At 41.4% G+C, this 17,881-nt stretch overlaps 1 protein-coding gene across 10 annotated transcripts in view; it reads right to left on the bottom strand.

Moving 5' to 3' along the window:
* Positions 1–17,881, bottom strand: part of slco4a1 (solute carrier organic anion transporter family, member 4A1) — a 294,821-nt gene that overhangs the window by 187,109 nt on the left and 89,831 nt on the right. The window contains exon 1 of one of the 10 annotated variants that reach the window (XM_063041241.1): positions 2,864–2,981. The exons of the other annotated variants lie outside the window; for them this stretch is intronic. The gene's annotated coding sequence lies outside the window, so the exon portion shown is untranslated. Of the gene's footprint in view, positions 1–2,863; positions 2,982–17,881 lie in introns of those variants that run through there. 10 annotated transcript variants of the gene reach the window in all.

Raw genomic sequence — 17,881 nt, 5'->3', positions numbered from 1 at the left:
ACCTTTCTCTGTAACTGAGTTTCTCAAGTCCCGGCAACATCCTTGTAAACTTTCTCTGCACTCTTTCAACCTTATTTATATCCTTCCTGTAATTTGGTGACCAAAACTGAACACAATACTCCAGATTCGGACTCACCAATGCCTTATACAACCTCATCATAACATTCCAGCTCTTATACTCAATACTTCGGTTAATAAAGGCCAATGTACCAAAAGCTCTCTTTACGACCCTATCTACCCGTGACGCCACTTTTTAGGGAATTTTGTATCTGTATTCCCAGATCCCTCTGTTCTACTGCACTCCTCAGTGCCTTACCATTAACTCTGTATGTTCTACGTTGGTTTGTCCCTCCAACGTGCAATACCTCACACTTGTCTGTATTAAACTCCATCTGCCATTTTTCAGCTGGTCCAAGTCCCTCTGCAGGCTCTGAAAACCTTCCCCACTGTCTACTACACCTCCAATCTTTGTATCATCAGCAAACTTGCTGATCCAATTTACCACATTATCATCCAGATCATTGATATAGATGACATTTAAATAACAATGGACCCAGCACTGATCCCTGTGGCACACCACACAGAGACCCCTCAGAGAAGCAATTCTCTACCACCACTCTTTGGCTTCTTCCATCGAGCCAATGTCTAATCCAATTTACCACCTCTCCATGTATACCTAGCGACTGAATTTTCCTAACTAACCTCCCATGCGGACCTTGTCAAAGGCCTTACTGAAGTCCATGTAGACAATATCCACTGCCTTCCCTTCATCCACTTTCCTGGTAACCTCCTCGAAAAACTCCAACAGATTGGTCAAACATGATCTATCACGCACAAAGCCATGTTGACTCTCCCTAATAAGCCCCTGTCTATCCAAATGCTTGTAGATTCTGTCTCTTAGTACTCCCTCCAATAACTTATCTACTACCGACGTTAAACTCACCGGCCTATAATTTCCCGGATTACTTTTCGATCCTTTTTTAAACAACGGAACAACGTGAGCCACTCTCCAATCCTCCGGCACTTCACCCGTAGACAGCGACATTTTCAATATTTCTGCCAGGGCCCCGCAATTCCAACACTAGTCTCCTTCAAGGTCCGAGGGAACACTCTGTCAGGTCCCGGGGATTTATCCACTTTAATTTTCCTCAAGACAGCAAGCACCTCCTCCTTTTTAATCTGTACAGTTTCCATGGTCTCACTACTTGATTCCCTCAATTCCATGGATTTCATGCCAACTTCCTTAGTAAATACAGACGCAAAAAACCTATTTAAGATCTCCCCCATTTCCTTTGGTTCCGCACAAAGCCGACCACTCTGATCTTCAAGAGGACCAATTTTATCCCTTACAATCCTTTTGCTCTTAATATACTTGTAAAAGCTCTTTGGATTATCCTTCACTTTAACTGCCAAGGCAACCTCATGTCTTCTTTTAGCTCTCCTGATTTCTTTCTTAAGTATTTTCTTGCACTTCTTATACTCCTCAAGCACCTGATTTACCCCCTGTTTCCTATACATTTCATACAACTCCCTCTTCTTCTTTATCAGAGTTGCAATATCCCTTGAGAACCAAGGTTCCTTATTCCTATTCAATTTGCCTTTAATCCTGACAGGAACATACAAACTCTGCACTCTCAAAATTTCCCCTTTGAAGGCTTCCCACCTACCGATCACATCTTCGCCAGAGAACAACCTGTCCCAATCCACGCTTTTTAGATCCTTTCTCATTTCTTCAAATTTGGCCTTCTTCCAGTTAAGAACCTCAACCCTAGGACCAGATCTATCCTTGTCCATGATCAAATTGAAACTAATGGTGTTATGATCACTGGAACCAAAGTGCTCCCCTACACAGACTTCCGTCACTTGCCCTAATTCGTTCCCTAACAGGAGATCCAATATTGCATCCCCTCTAGTTGGTCCCTCTATATATTGATTTAGAAAACTTCCCTGAACACGTTTTACAAACTCTAAACCATCTAGACCCCTAACAGTATGGGAGTCCCAATCAATGTATGGAAAATTAAAATCCCCTACCACCACAACTTTATGTTTCCTGCAGTTGCCTGCTATCTCTCTGCAGATTTGCTCTTCCAAGTCTCGTTGACTATTGGGTGGTCTGTAATACTATCCCACTAATGTGGCCATACCTTTCCTGTTTCTCAGCTCCACCCATAAGGACTCAGTAAACAAGCCCTCTAATCTGTCCTGCCTGAGCACTGCTGTAATATTTTCCCTAACAAGCAATGCTACTCCCCCACCTTTCATTCCTCTGCCTCGATCACATCTGAAACATCGGAACCCTGGAATATTACGCTGCCAGTCCTGCCCCTCCTGTAGCCAAGTTTCACTAATTGCTACAACATCATAATTCTCCACAACAATTCCTGTGCTACAGGCCAAAGCCTGGATAGAGTCATCTGATTAAGTAATTCTTGAACGTAACCAATGACCCATGCATCTTGGTCCATGCTTCTGTCAATCCACAGCACAAATTTGGTGGTCTCTGTATTATTCTCTGTTCAAGCTGACCAAGTGAATAATCTCAGTTTAATATTTTGAAGACCTTGTAATATATTAAAGATAAATATTAGCTTTGCCTCATATGCATCAATACATACAGTGAAATGCATCACCCGAGTCAAATCAAATGAGCAAGGATCGTGTGGGGCAGCCCGCAGGGTTTGCCATGCTTTTGGCATCAACAGAGCATGCCCACAACTTACCAGCCCTATCTGCACGTCTGTGAAATGTTAGAGGAAGTTGGAGCACTCAGAGGAATCCCATGCAGTCATAAGGAGAATGTACAAACTCTTTCAACACAGCTGTGGACATTGACCCTGGCGCTGTAAAGTAATGCACTAACCTCTGCACGATTGTGTCACTGCGGTGAGCATTTAGTTGCATTCAGTTCAGGTAAAATACATAATGGATCAGCCCCAAACAGCAAACTCAGGCACATTGTACAAAACAAAAATTCATCTTGTGCCTTGCTCTCTCGTTTACGCTGCCAGATGACAATCTAGAAATCATGACACTCTCCTGTTACCAATGACTACATACCTTTGTAATTTTGGCATTCACTATCAACAGAAGTCTACGAGGTTTTGATAAAGCAAAGCCAACAGGCAGATTGGAATGCACTGATAAACTGCTTGAAACACAAATGCCCATCTTATCTCAGATGAAAAAAATTGTAGATGCTGGAAGTCCAAGCTACACACAGAAAATGCTGAGGAACTCAGCAGACCAGGCAGCATCTATGAAAAAGAGTACAGTCGGTGTTTCTGTCCAAGACCCTTCAGCAGGACTGGAGAAAAAAAAAGATGAGGAGTAGAGTTAAAAGGTGGGGAGAGGAGAGGGAGAAACACAAGGTGATGCGTGAAACCGGGGGGGGGGTGTAAGGGTGAAGTAAAGAGCTGAGAAGCTGATTCGTGAAAGAAATACAGGGCTGGAGAGGGGGGAGTCCGATAAGAGAGGACAGAAGGCAGAAGGCCATGGAAAAAAGAAAAATGGGAGGAGCACCTGAGGGAAGCTATGGGCACGCAAAGAGATAAGGTGACAGAAGGAAAAGAATGGAGAATGGTGAAGTGGGGGGCATTACCCAAAGTTCAAGAAATCGACATTCATGCTGTTTGGTTGGAGGCTGCCCAGACAGAATACAAGGGGTTGTTCCTTCAGCCTGAGTGCTGCCTCATTGCAACAGTAGAGGAGGTCATGGATTGACATATTAGAATGGGAATGGAAGTGGAATTAAAATGGGTGGCTACTGGGAGATCCCACTTTTTCTGGTAGACAGACCGTAGGTGCTTGGTGAAGCAGCCTCCCAATCTACGTAGGGTCACACCGATATACAAAAGGCCACACTAAAGAGCACTAGACACAGTATATGGCCCCAGTAGACTCACAGGTGAAGTGTCACCTTACCTAGAAGGATTGTTTGGGGTTCTGAATGGTAGTGAAGGAGGAGGTGTAGGGGCAGGTGTAGTACTTGTTCCACTTGCAAGGACAAGTGCCAGGAGGTTGCTCAGTGCGGAGTGACGAATGGACAAGGGAGTCACATAGGGAGCGATTGATCCCTGTGGAAAGCAGAAAGTGGGGGGAGGGGGGAGAAAAGGAACGATGTGCTTTGTGGTGGGATCCCGTTGGAGCCCATCTTGTCTAATTACTTAGGAGTTTCGCACGAATGATCCCGGGAATGAAAGAGTTAATGTACGAGGAGCATTTATTGGTTCTGGGCCTGCGCACACTCACGTTTAGAATGACGGAGAGATTTTATGGAAACCTATTGAATATTGAACGGCCTAGATTAAAGTGGATATGAAGAGGATTTTTCTTATACAGGTTTCCCCTGCGAGCGTTCCTATGAAACGGTTCGTAAGCTGGAATACCGTAAAGCGAAGAAGCAATTACCATTTACTGTATTGTGGAGTCTGGAACCAGAGGCACAGCCTCAGAATAGTAAGACGTCTATTTAGAACAGAGATAAATAGGATATTCTTTAGCCTGAGAGTGGTAAACCTGTGGAATTCATTGCCACAGATGGCTGTGGAAGCTAAGTCATTGGTATATTTAAAGTGTGGCTGACAGGTTCTTGATTAGTCATGGCAACAAATGTTATGGGGAGAAGGCAGGAGAATGAGGTTGAGAGGGATAACAAATCCCCATAATGGAATGGAACAGCAGACTCAGTGGGCCAAATACTTAATTCTTCTTCATCTTTCCTACCTACCACCTCCCTGCTTCCCCTCCCCCATCCCTTTATCTTTCCCCTTACTGGTTTTTCACCTGGAACCTACCAGCCTTCTCCTTCCTACCTTCCCCCCACCTTCTTTATAGGGCCTCTGCCCCTTCCCTCTACACACTTGACGAAGGGTTCCGGCCCAAAATGTTGATCAATCTTTTCTACGGATGCTGCCCGACCTGCTGAGTTCCTCCAGCGTGTTGTGAGTGTTGCTTTGACCCCAGCATCTGCAGATTATTTTATGTTTACTTAATTCTGCTCCTATGTCTTACAGCCTTATGGAACACATTGGCTGAAGATGAGAGAGTAAGAGTTAAACCAAGTTTAATGAAAAATTAAATGCCAAATTATTATAGGATCTGGTCACCTGAAGCATGCAAAGGCTCAGATGTAGTTTTCATCACCCACCACATTCATTTGCAGTGTCAAGACACTTTAAATTTTTATCCATTGTACGTTTTGCTCAGTATCTCTCAAATTAATTAGATTCCAGCTAAACATATTCAACCATTAGCTGCTTTCCAATTACGGAGGTACTGTTTCAAAGTAATGGCAGTGGTTTTGTAAATTTATAGTTCATCAGAAAATGATTGCTCAATATTATTCATAATCTTATCTGTTCCAACCACGCAGTCTGAGTCAGGTAGAAAGCACTATAATGCAACTGGACTTCCGACGTCAGTTTAAGATTAATATGATGCAATCTTAAGATTAAAAACAAACCAGGGTAGTTAGGAAAAGCATACTACAAAAGTACAGTACATTAGTCCTTACAAGCCTATGGTATATTTGATGCTGGTCGAAGGAGGGATCATTTTAAGGAGATTGGCGGAAAGTACAAGGGGAATGTCAGAGGTAGTGGGTGGGTGCATGAATGCGCTTCCAGGAGTGGCAATAGAGGCAGATACGTTAGGGATATTTAAGAAGCACTGAAATAGGCATGTGGTAAACCATGTATATATGTTGTAACTCGGTTGCCTGTCTGGACACACCCCTCTGCTGACTGCCCCTGTGGCTCCTCCCAGAGTCCTGTATAAAGGTGTTCGCCTTGCCCCTCCCCCTCAGTCCGGGGGCAGACACTCACTGTGGAGGTCGTATTGTACAGCGAATAAAAGCCTTTCAGTATTTTACCAAACCTCAGTCTTTTGGAGTAATTGAAGGTGCTTCAAGGCAAATGGATGATAGAAAAATGGAGGGCTATACAAGGAGGAAGGGTTAGATTGATCTAGAGTAGGTCAAAAAGTTGGCACAACATCGTGGGTGAAAGGGCCTGCACCGTGCTGTGTTCTACGTCAAATGGTTATGACCTGAAATATTTCACTGATATTAGATTCAGGAATGCAATAACCAAAATGCACCATCAAGCAATATGATTTAAATTACTAGAATAATACATGTTATACTTAGTGTAAAGCTATTCTGAAGAAATGCTGGGTTTCAGTAAAAAAAATTAAACTGTAGACTCGAATCCATTCATTCGCCAACAGAGTACTAATCTGTGGCTTAAAGCTATTAATTTTGCTGCCTTAAAGACAGATAATCTTCAGAATGCTTTGTATTACAACTCAAAGTGCTTCTAAATGCTCCTGACCTGAATTCTGGTGAATTCAGAGCAAAGGGTATGAAGCTGGCAGAGACCCTACCATGTTACCTCATGGTTTATCCTCCTCTAGGAACTATTGAAACCTTCCAACAACATCACACAAACATAACGTGAAGTCCAATGGCCCACCAGATGCAGCTTTCAGGCCTGCCCTAGAACTTCTAACACAATCGCAAATGATAGAGTCATCTGCAAAAGGGAAGCTTATTACTGTTTGATGCAGTTGCCGTCAAGATGATTCAGCTGTGCACCATAATCATGTCACATTAGCTTAAAAGATTTTCTTGAAACAACTTCACCAGAAATGTATCTGAGAAAAGATCAGGTCACAGTTAGATTTTGATTTTAAAATCATGCCCAAGTGCAAGGCTACCTTTAAGAACACAGTATGCCATGTGGTAGCACCTCAATAGTGTTGTACTAGACATAGCTGTTCAGCTGAGAATTACTGCCTTCAGTAAAGGGTGTTGCATTTATAGTTCACCTACCTCATCCTTTACTACATCATCACGGAACTTCTATACAGTTGTAACTGACCTAAAATGTTAACCTGTTTCTCTTTCCACAGGTGGTGTTTAACTGGTTACGTTCTTCCAGTATTTCTACACTGATACAGGTTGAGTATACCTTATCCAAAATGCTTTAGACTGGAGTGTTTTGGAATTTTGGAATATATAATGAGATAGCTTGGGATCACCATAATTTCCAACTGAATTTATGTGCGACCAGTAAGCAGACTTTGTCTTACACTTGTTCATCACACACATGCACTTTACAGTAAAAAGTGTTTGCTGAAACTATTAATAAAAATGTGCAGGGTAACAAAACCAGTACAGCAACATTGGGAGAATACCTGAATCAGCCGATGAACAGTAAACAACGGCAGGCTTTGTCTCCACCTAAAATGTAGTGTTTTGATTAAAAGGTTACTTGTATTTTACTTTTTTTAAAGATTTTATGTAAGGTAATAAAAACAATCAGCATTGTAGACTTGTTCTAGTGTTAGATTGTTGCTGATGAAAATCTTCGCAGACTTATTAATGAATTCCTCTGCTGCTTTGTGATCAGCAAACACTTAATTTTTAAACATTTTAAAAAATTTTTTAAATACTGTATCTTTTCTTAAATTTCTGCAACCAGTCTGCTGAACACTCACAATCAATTTTCAGTCCATTGTGATGAACATCTTTGCTTGTTTCCTTACCAGCATACCATTAAGCTGCATATGTTTACTCAGATGCTGACGAATCCACTCTTTCAATACACGATCACGGTCTTCATTTTTCACTTAATGCAGTGTTTTTCTAGTTTTCATTAACTTCTGTTCATTACATATGTGAGGTCACTTCGCAGAACTGCCTGCGATCCACAGAGACTTGCGCACTGCCTGGGAAGCCTTCCCAGTCCCTCAAGGAATTTTTCATTTGTGACGTCACATTAGCACTCAAAAACATTTTGGACTATAGAGGATTTCAGAATTTTGGATATGGGGTACTCATCCTGTAACTAGATTGCAATGCTGCTGCTATATTTTCACAGTGGAGAGTATCCTAACTGATTGCATCATGGTCTGGTATAGAAACAGCAATGGCCAGGAATGGAAAAGGTAACAGAAAATGGTGCATACAGCCCACTCCAACACTGGCAAAGCCCTCCCCACCATTGAGTGCACTTACATGTAGTGCTACCACAAGAAATTAACATCCATCTTCAAATACCGTCACTATCCAGGCCATTCTCTCTTCCTGCTACTACCATCAGGCAGGAGGTACAGAAGCCTTAGGTCCCACACCATGAAGCTCAGGAGCAGCCATTACCTTACAACCATCTGGCTCCTGAATCAGCATGGATAACTTCATAGACCACAACACTGAACTGATTCTACAACATACTGTTTCATTTTCAGGTACTCCTTACAACTTATGTAATCAGTATTACTTTTTGTTTGCACAATTTGTCATCTTTCGCACATCAGTTGTTTGTTAGTCTTTGCTAATGTAGAGCTTTTCATAAATTCCATTGTATTTCTTTATTTTACATGTAAATGTCTGCAAGAAAATACATCTGAGGTAGTATATGGTAAGATACACAGTGCCTATAAAAAGTATTCAAACCCCTTGGAAGTTTTCATGTTTTATTGTTTTACAACATTGAATCACATTGGATTTAATTCAACTTTTTTGACACTGTTCATCAGAAAAGACTCTTTTGTGTCAAAGTGAAAACAGACCTCTACAAAGTTGTCTCAGTTAATTATAATTGATTGCATAAGTATTCATCCCTTTAATATGACACACCAAATCATCACTGGTGCAGTCAATTGGTTTTAGAAACCACATAAGTAATTAAATGGTGATCTGTTTTTGGAGACCTGTGTACAGTCAAGGTGTTTCAATTCATTGTAGTAAAAATACACCTGTATCAGGAAGGTTCAACTGCTGGTGAGTCAGTACCTCGGCAAAAACTACACCATGAAGACGAAAGAACACTCCAAGCAACTCTGTGAAAACGTTTTTGAAAAGCACAAGTTAGGAGATGGATACAAGAAAATTCACTGAAAATCCCTTGGACTACAGTTAAGTCAATGATCAAAAATGAAGAATATGGCACAGCTGTAAATCTGCCTAGAGTGCATAAACTGAGTGACCATGCAAGAACAGGACTAGTGAGGGAGGCCACCAAGAAGCCTATGACAACTCTGGAGGAGTTATGAGCTTCAGTGACTGAAATGGAAGAGGCTGCGCATACAGCAACTGTTGCTCGGGTGCTTCACCAGTCACAGATTTATGGGACAGTGGCAAAGAGAAAGCCACGTTGAAAAAAGAACATACATAAAATATTGGTTAGTTTTCATGTTTTATTGTTTTACATGTGGGAGACCCTGAAGACAGCTGGAATAAGGTCTGATGAAATCAAATTTGAGCTTTTTGGCCATCAAGCAAAATGCTATGTTTGACGCGAGTCAAACAGCGCACATCAAAAATACACTATCCCTTCTGTGAAACATGACTGCATCAATGCTGTAGGGATGCTTCACTGCAACAAGTCCTGAAGGTAGAGGGTAAAATGAATGCAGCAAAATACAGGGAAATCCTGGAGGAAAACCTGATGCAGTCTGCAAGAGAACTGCGACTTGTGAGAAAATTTGTTTTCCAGCAAGACAATGACCCCAAGCATAAAGCCAAAGCTACACAGGAATGGCTCAAAAACAACAAACTTGATGTCTTGGAGCGGTTCGACTGTATCCATGTATGATTTGAATGATAATTAAACTTGATTTGATCTGGATATAGGAGGAGCCAATGCACAGGATCAGAAAAAGTTGCAGAGCATTGCAAGCTTAGCCAGCCCCAGCACAGGTGCCGTCCTCCCCATCACTGAGAACAGCTTCAAAAGCCAATGCCTTAAGGCAGCAGCATTCATGAATAAGAATCCTCACCATTCAGGTCATGCTGTCTTCTCATTATTACCATCAGGGAGGAGGTACAGGAGCCAGAAGACACACACTCAACATTTCAGAACAGCTTCTTCCCCTCTGCTGTTAGATCTCTGAATGAACCCATGAAAACTACCTTGCTATTTTGCTTAACCAACACACATCAAAGTTGCTGGTGAATGCAGCAGGCCAGGCAGCATCTCTAGGAAGAGGTACAGTCGACGTTTCGGACCGAGACCCTTCGTCAGGGCTAACTGTAAGAAGAACTAGTAAGAGATTTGAAAGTGGGGGGGGGGGGGAGAGATCCAAAATGACAGGAGAAGACAGGAGGGGGAGGGATGGAGCCAAGAACTGGACAGTTGATAGGCAAAGGGGATATGAGAGGATCATGGGACAGGAGGCCCAGGGAGAAAGAAAAGGCGGGGGGAACCCCAAGGATGGGCAAGGGGTATAGTGAGAGGGTCAGAGGGAGAAAAAGGAGGGGGGGGAATGTATTTTGCTCCCATTTTGCACCATTCTCCTTTTTTTATATATTGCTTATTGTAACTTAGTTTTTTTTTAAATATATTGCACTGTACTGCAGTTGCAAATCAAAAAATTTCATGATATAAACATGAAAAAATCTGCAGACGCTAGAAATCCAAAGCGCACACACAAGGCTGGAGGAACTCAAGAGGTCAAGTGGGATCTATAGTAAAGAATAAACAGTGATGTTTTGAGCTGAGTCCCTTTTTCAGGACTGAGAAGGAAAGGGGAAGACACCAGAATAAAAAAGGTAGGGGGAGGGTAATGAGGATAGGTGGATGGAGATAGGTGAAGCCAGGAGGGTTAAAAAGATAAAGGGCTGGAAAGGAAGGAGTCTGATAGGAGAAGAGAGTGGACCATAGGAGAAAGGGAAGCAGGGATAGACCAGGGGAAGATGATAGGCAGGTGAGAAGAGGCAAGAGGTCAGAGTAGGTAACAGAAGATGAGAGAAGAGGGAGGGAAATATATTTTGTTCACAAAGAAGAGATTCATGTCATACGGCAGTGATAATAAACCTGAGTCTGATATGCATAAACAATGAAAGGTACAATACTAGGCCATCACAAACATTAAGGAACCAGATTGACTGTGTAAAATGATTATGTTGTTTATTACATAGTTTCTGTCATATTGTATTTTTTAAAAATGTATTTCATGTAGGTTTTCATCCAAAGAAAGAGGAAAGAAATACAATTCTTGAAAGTGATTTCAAGAGATGCTGGGATCCTTTTGTTCATTTCCCTCTAGCAGGCAGACGAGGTCAAAGCGTAAAAACAGTGCCGCAGGTGCCGAACTGCAGATGTCATTTTCTTGATTTTGTTTCACCCGAAAGGTGCTGTCATGAAAGATGTGGGTGCAGAAAGAGTCTGCAGAGTTTCTTCCAAAAATCTAGATCACAGCAGAGGCTTTTGCGACAACTGCTCATTCACAGATAATCTCGCCACCTGTTTTCTGGTGAATGTCGCAACCTCAGATGAATGCGACTACAAAATGAAACAAGTTCAAACTGTTCACCATCATCATCGTGTGTCACATTGTATCACAAATAAAAGATAATTGCTGTCTGATCCATGACCATGTTTGTTCATGGCAGATTTTTCTACAGAAGTTGTTTGCCACTACCTCCTGGACAGTGTCTTTACAAGACAGATGACCCCAGCCACTAGCAACACTCTTCAGAGATTGTCAGTGGTCACATAACCAGAACTTGTAACACGCACCGGCTTCTCATATGACCATCCACTGCCTGCTCCCATGGCTTCATGTGACCCTGATCCGGGGATGGGGGGACTAAGCAGGTGTTACACCTTGCCCAAGGGTGACCTGCAGGTTAGTGGAGGGAAGAAGCACCTTTAGCCTCCTTTGGTAGAGTCGTATCTCCACCCCACCATCCTGTCAAACTACTATACATGCAAAATACTTACCATTGCCATAATAAGACTATTCAGAAAATGGGATGCCACAGTAGATGGTTTGTCAGCCAGCAGTGGGATTTGCACTGGACTTCAAGGTGAGTGGTCCCCGGTTTGAATCCAGATGGCTCCTCGCACGCTTTCCATCGGTGCTGGGTTGAGTGTCAAGCTAGTAATTCGGCCTCAAATATAAGACAGACAAATGCTAAAGAAATGGCAAGATTACCGCCAGATACATAACAAGGTGTAGAGAGGAACGACAGCAGTAAATGGTTAGATGATCATCGTCAGGCACTTTTCTGAGGAAAATATTTCCTCTCACACCATTTGGGTGGTACGGTAGCACAGCAGTTAGTATAACGCCTTGACGCGCCAGTGATTCGGGGTTCAATAACTGCTGCTCCCTATAAGGAGTTTGTACTGAACGTTCTTCCCATGACTGTGTGGGTTACCTCCGGGTGCTCCTATTGCCACCCACATTCTAAAGGTGAACGGGTTAGTAAGTTGCTGGCATGCTATGTTGGCACTGGAAGCATGGCAACACTTGTGGGCTGCCTCCAGCATGTTTTCAGACTGTACTCGTCATTGATGCAAATGATGCATTCTGATGTTTCAATGTACATGTGACAAATAAAGCTAATCTCTGTCTTTTTTTGTACTCAGCATCATACACTTGTATCAGAAATCAGGCAGAGGTTCTCTGTTGCAAAGAGGTGCATCTGTCACATCAAACAAAGTACTCAGCTAATAAAATTATTTACATTTGCATCTATTTGTTAGTAAGATGATTATTATGAATTGGTGCAGGAATTTCACTGCAGAAGGGAAAGGGTGGATAAAGAAAATAGAACCAGACAGACTCTTTGAATGTCTGAACTGACAATATGGAAAGAGTGGGGTTGTAAATCTTGTATTCACACAAGTTAAGAAGGTTCAGAAGGAATCTCATACAAAATAATAACAGGTCCGTACAGATTAGATATAGGGCCGTTCCGAATAATTAGGGTGTCTGGAATGAGAGATCATCGTCTAAAGAAAAAGAGACAAGGCACTTGAAACTGTGATGAGAAGAAACTTCTTCTCTCAGAATGTGTTGAACCTGTGAAATTCTCTATCACCAAAACAGTTGAAGCCAACTCATTAAATATATTCAAGAAGGAGTTAATGTGTTTTCAGAACTATAAAAATAAAAGTGATGTGGAGCAAAAGCTGGAATAAGGTACTGAATTTGGATGATTTGATTTAATAGTCTCAAGGTTCACATGGTCTACCTTTGCTTCTATTTTACATTTCGATGTCTATTCATTACAACTTTAACTTTCCATTCTCAGTGCGATAAAATAGATTTATCACAGACAGAAAGAGAAGAGATTATTGGGGCTTTGACTGAGATGTTTAAATCTTTGTTGGCTATAAATGATGCACCAAATGACTGGGGTGCAGAAAATTGAACATCAAATATTGAAAGGCCTGGTTAGAATGGGTGTGGAAAGGATGTTTCCAATAGTAAGGGAGTCTAGGATCAGAGAGTACAGCCTCAGAATAATAGGGCATCGTTTTGATACAGAGATGAACTGGAATTTCTTTAGCAAGAAGTTGGTGAATCTGTGGAATTCAGTGCCTCCAATGGCTGTGGAGGTCAAGCCATTAAATGTATTTAAAACAGCAGATGATTATGATATTGATTAGTAAGAGTGTCAATGGTTATTGGGAGAAGCCAAGAGAATGGGGTTGAGGGGGAAAACAAATCAGCCATGATCGAATCATGGAGCACTCATTGGGCCGATGATCTTATATTAGAGGCAGATATACATTGCCTGTAAAAATTATTCATACCCCCCTCCAGAAGTTTTCATATTATATTGATTTACAACACTGAATCAGTGGATTTAATTTGGCTTTCTTTGACACTGATTAACAGAAAAAGACTCTTTCGTGTCAAAATGAAAACAGATCTCTACAAAATGATCTAAATTAATTACAAATATAAAACACAAAATAATAGATTGCAAAAGTACTCACCCCCTTCAAGTCAGTATTTAGTAGATGCATCTTTGGCAGCAAATACAGCCTTGAGTCTGTGTGGATAGGTCTCTATCAGCTTTGCACATCCAGAAATTGCAATTCTTCCCCATTCTTCTTTACACAACTGCTCAAGCTCTGTCAGATTGCATGGGCATTGTGAATGCACAGCCCTTTTAAAGTCCAGCCGCAAATTCTCAATTGGATTGAGGTCTGGACTCTGACTTGGCCACTCCAGACATTAACTTTGTTTTTTTAGGCCATTCCTGTGTTGATTTTATGCTTGGGATTATTGACTTTGCTGGAAAATAAATCTTCGTCTAAGTCGCAGATTTCTTGTAGACTGCATCAGGTTTTCCTCCAGGATTTCCTTGTATTTTGCTGCATTCATTTTACCCTCTACCTTCACAAGCCTTCCAGGGCCTGCTGCAGTGACACATCCCCACCGCATGATGCGGCCACCACAATGCTTCAAGGTAGGGATGGGTGTGTTTTTGATGATTGTGGTGTTTGACTTTCTTACATCCATTTCCTGACTTGTGCTCTTCAATAACCTTTTCGTGGAGTTGCTCTTGAGTGTTCTTTTGTCCTTATGGTGTAGTTTTTGCCAGGATATTACAGTTAGATCTTCCAGATACCTGTGCATTTTACTACAATGAATTTTAACACTTTGACTGCACATGGTGATCTCCATGTAACTAATTATGTGACTTCCAAAACCAGTTGGCTGCACCAATGAATCTTTGGTGTGTCATATTAAAGGTGGTGAATACTTATGAAATCAATTATTTTGTGTTTTATATTTGTAATTAATTTAGATCACTTTGTAGAGATCTGTTTTCAATTTGACATGAGAGAGTCTTTTTCTGTTGATCAGTGTCAAGAAAAGCCAAATTAAATCCACTGTGATTCAATGTTGTAAAACAATAAAACATGAAAACTTCTGGGGGGGTGGGGATGAATTTTTTTTATAGGTACTGTAAATAGGATAAAGGGTGAGGCTTAGGCAACTGATGGCAACAGGCCACGAGAAGGAACGTGGGTTAAAATGGATTGGTGCTCACTAGTAAGCAAGAACATGGCGTGACAAATACAATCTTGCCATTCTATGGGAGTCTATAATCATATATTTCCACAGCAGTACAGCACTAAGATTTTAATTCACATGCACAAAATTTTCAGTGTGTACACACATGATCTAATATGCTAACTAGAAGAGGAAACTTTCATGTGTAGCTGCTGGAACTCAGCAAGGCTATGGATGGGAATAAGCAGTGGATATTTTGGGCCAAAACCCTTCATCAGAATTGGAAAGGAAGGGGGCTGAAGCCTTCCACTACCTACTTAATCTGTTTTTTGCCTCCTTCCTTTCTAGTCCTGATAAAGAGTCTCAGCCTGAAACATTGTCTGTTTATTCCTCTCCATAGATGCTGCCTGACTTGCTGAGTTTCTGGCTGATCCAGACAGAGGTTGTTGAATTATCAGTTATACTACCAGTACTTACTGATGGCATGGAAGTCAGAATCTACAGCTGCAGACCTTGAACACCATACCAGTCATACTAGTCATAGTAAGATGCAGCACAGAAATAGTCCTTAGTCCCACAGAATCCACACAACCATTCACACTAATCTTCCCCAAACTCTCATTTTTTGGCATGCTCCTCAAGCTCCTCCCATAATCTATCAGTTACTACACACAAGGGGCAAATCATTCACAACCTACATGTTTTTGGACATATTGCTATTACCGAAAATTATTAGCAACATCCTTGCTCACTGGGGAATACATGCAGGGCATTCAAAACAACAGTGACAGTGCACTGGATGTATCACTGGATTTTACCTACTGTGACTCAAGGTAGTAAAATAATACCACTAGCAGAGACATGGCCTCACAGCACTGGAGACTTGGGTTCAACCCCGACTCTGGGTACAGTCCGTGTGGAGTTTGTATGATATGCCTGTGACCATCTGAGTCTTCTCCAGATGCTCTGGTTTCCTCCTACATCCAAAGACATTTGGACTAGTATACTTATTAGCCAGGGTGAGTGACAGAACACTGGGAGAGTTGAGGAGCATGTCATAGAATCAAACAACATGAAAATAGGCTCTTTGACCTAACTCATCCATGTCAACTATATTGCCTGGTGACCTAGTCCCAACTAGAACATAGAACAATATAATGCTGGACAGACCATTCAGCCCACAATGTTGTGGTGACCTTGACACGATCTATACTGACTGACTTCTTCCTGCGCATCACCCATATCTCTCCATCTTCCTCACACGCACACTCGTGCATCTAAAACCTTTTTAAACTCCATCAAACTGCCTGATTCCACAACTACCCTTGGTAATCTATGGTTAATATGCAAAGCACGTGGGGAGAACAAAAAATAGGATTCATTTAGAATGAGTTTTAAATTGGTGGTCGACAATCAATGTCTAATTGATGAGCTGTAGGGCCTGTTTCTATGCCACTTTTGTCTACAACTCCAAATTTAAGATCCCTCTTGCATATTCACTGATACTTTTGTCAAATAAGCCGTTTCAGCATCTTCTGGTCAGAGGCATTCTATTTGTTCATGAGATCCAATGTTATAAGAGTACAATTGAATATGCAAATGGCATTGTGCCAACAGACTGCTGTCAAAATGATAGGCAATCATGACAAGTCGGATTATTCATGGGCAACTGCTTTATAATCTTTGGCAAGAGCTGGCATGTTATTAAATATGGAAATAAAAAAGCAAAAAGAACGTCATGAGACCCAAGGCTATTCGGAAAGTTACCTCTTGCATTTTTTCACTTGCTCCTTATAATGCTGTATCTCAGCCTTAAATATACTGAGTGATTCAACTTTGTGGACTAATATAAACGTAGAATAACCACAACCCTCAGAAATAACCCTCTTCATCGCAGCGTTAAATAAACACCTCAAAGTCCTGAGATTTTACCTCAGTTCTAAATCTTCTCCCTGGCATACACATGTCAACATCTACCCTTTCAAGCACGTTCAGAATGGCAATTCACATTCCATTTTTTTTCAAACCCCAGAACAAAGGTCACAAACTGCTTAATCTTTCCTCATATATTAAACCCTTCTTGTCAGAAGCCAATCTGGGGAAGCTATTGAAATGACTTTGCACAGAATGACCTCTGCAATCCTCTACAAAGAAAGCAGTTGAAGGCAAATCATTAAATATGTTCAATACAGTGCTAGATATTTTTCTAAAGATAACATGAGGAATAAAGGGGGAATGCTGAACCATGTTGTTGTATTGAATGCCAGATCAGAATTGAAGGGCTGAATGTCTTAATCCTACTCCTGCTTTCTGTGTCTATATGCGGTATATCCAATGCAAGTGCATCTTCTCCTTTGTAAAAGATTAAAATCTTTGCATAGTACTCAAGTGTTGATTCTACCAACATAATCCACAGAGCATGAAAGCCTCCCTGCATTTAACTGATCCCATTTACCAGGTTCTTGGTGACTTTTGTTCTTGAACAAAGGCACCAAAGTCTCTGAGCACCACCATTCAAAAGTCTCACAATATCAATATCACTGTTTTTGCATTATCAGCAAATTTCTCTGCAATTCAACGTGCCCTTTTATTGAAATCACTTGTTTAGATTTCAAATCACAACAACAACGTTGCACTCAATGTCAGCAAGACCATTGCGGACCTCAGAAAGGGCAAGACAAGGGAACACACACACCAGTCCTCAGAGCAATCAGAAGTGGAAAGAGTGAACAATTTCAAATTCCTGGGTGTCAATATCTTGGAGGATAAATCCTGGACCCAATACATCAATGCAACTACAGCGAAGGCACTGAGAAAGGACCCCCACCACCAAGGTCATGCCCGCTTCTCATTGCTACCATCAGGAAGGAGGCACACACGCAGTGATTCAGGAACAGTTTCTTTACCTCTGCTACCCAATCTCTGAATTGACATTGAACCTATGAACACTACCACAGTACATATTTCTTTCTACTTTTGCACTAAATTTAATTCAACATTTTTTTTTATTGTATTTCATGTTTTTCCCTTTTATGTATTGCATTGTACTGCTGCCGCAAAGACAAAAAATTTCACGACATATGCTGGTGATATTAAACCCGATTCTGAAATATAG

This window comes from Mobula hypostoma, chromosome 2 (assembly GCF_963921235.1).
Source record: "Mobula hypostoma chromosome 2, sMobHyp1.1, whole genome shotgun sequence".
In the NCBI taxonomy this organism is placed as follows: domain Eukaryota; kingdom Metazoa; phylum Chordata; class Chondrichthyes; order Myliobatiformes; family Myliobatidae; genus Mobula; species Mobula hypostoma.
Note: the sequence above shows the minus strand (reverse complement) of the source record. Positions and strands in the feature narration are given on the sequence as shown.